This window comes from Propithecus coquereli, unplaced genomic scaffold (assembly GCF_000956105.1).
Source record: "Propithecus coquereli isolate 6110/MARCELLA unplaced genomic scaffold, Pcoq_1.0 Scaffold196, whole genome shotgun sequence".
Classification (NCBI taxonomy): Eukaryota; Metazoa; Chordata; class Mammalia; order Primates; family Indriidae; genus Propithecus; species Propithecus coquereli.
This window is the reverse complement of record NW_012144522.1, coordinates 2526241-2527943: the sequence shown is the minus strand read 5'-3', so window position 1 is coordinate 2527943 and position 1703 is coordinate 2526241.

Sequence of the window (1703 nt, the reverse complement as noted above, 5' to 3'; positions counted from 1 at the left end):
CAAAGCACTGAATAATATTCCATTGGATGTACCATAGTTTATTTAACCATTCACCTACTGAAAACATTGTGGTTGCTTCTGTGAACTAAAAATAAAATCCTAAGTCCTCTGCTAACTCAATGGACCCCTCTCAGCCAAGGGGACCCACACACACCTTAAAACTGAGGTCCCAGCCATGACAGGATGGGAGAGATGAAGTACAATTACATGCATATGATCTCCCTTCATAAGTACTCATGACCCCTCCTATACAGCTGTTGAATATGTGTATTTGACCACCTCACTCAGTATAAAATCCTGTTTGTCCCCTTTTGTCTCTTCTTTGAAGCACGTGTGCCTGGCTTCTCGCCAGGGTTCGGCTTCCCAGCCAGTTGGAATGACCGCCCCACAGCCTGCTACCCTTTATGAGAAATAAAGCTTCCTTTTTCCAAAGAATAAACTTTGTTAATGTTTTTTATTTTAACACTTCCAAGTTAGGCAATTATGAATAAATTTGCTATAAAAGTCCATGTACAGGTTTCTGTGTGGACATAAGTTTTTAACTTGTTTGAGTAAATACCAAAGAATGTGATTGCTGGATTGTTTGGTAAGTGTTACGTTTAGTTTTTCAAAAGAAGACCAACGGCCAATAAGCATATGGAAAAATGCTCAACATAACTTATCATTAGGGAAATGCAAGTTAAAACGACAATGAGATATCATCTTACACCAGTCAGAATGGCTATTAAAAAAAAATACAACAGGCAAGGTAGCAGAGAAAAGGGAACTCTAATACAGTGTTGGTGGGAATGCAAATTAGTGCAACCTCTATGGAAAACAGTATGGACATTTCTCAAAGAACTAAGAATAGAACCATCATAAGATCCAGCAATCCCATTACTATCCACCCAAAGGAGAAAAAATCAATATATAAAAAGGTACTTGTACTTGAATGTTTATGGCAGCACTGTTCATGTTAGCAAACATATGGAATCCACCTAAGTGCCCATCACCGGAGGACTGGATAAAGAAAATGTGCTGTGTGTACACAATGAAATACTATGCAGCTATAAAAAAGATTGAACTCATGTCTTTTGCAGCAACATGGATGGTACTGAAGGCTATTGTCTTAAGTGAAATGACTCAGACACGGAAAGACAAATACCAGATATTCTTACTTTTAAGCAGAAGCTAAATAATGTGCACATATGGAAGCAGAGTGTGGAATGGAGAAAAACTTCTCTGCTCGTGCCAGAGATTTAGGTACCCAGATACAAGGAGCTCAAAGAACACCAGGGAGATTCATTGCAAAGGGGACATCATTGAGGCACATAGTCATCAGACCAGCCAAAGTCAATGTGAGGGAGAAAATCTTACAAACAGTGAGACAAAAGCATCAAGTCGTAAAGGAAAACTCATCGAACTAACAGCAGACTTCTCAGCAGAAACCTCAGAAGTGAAAAAGGATTGGGGTCCTCTCTTTAGTCTTCTTAATCAGAGTCACTGTCAGCCAAGAATTTTGTACCCTGCAAAACTAAGTTTCATAAATGAAATAAAGTGCTAATATTGATCTATTTTTTTGACTTGAGTGGGGGTACATGAATGTTTGTTTTACAAAAATGTTTTAAACTTCATGCTTATCTTTTATTCATCTTTGTGTGTGTAGGTTTGTTATATTCCACACTTAAAAAATTTTTTTTTACTTTCAGCATATTACAGGGGTC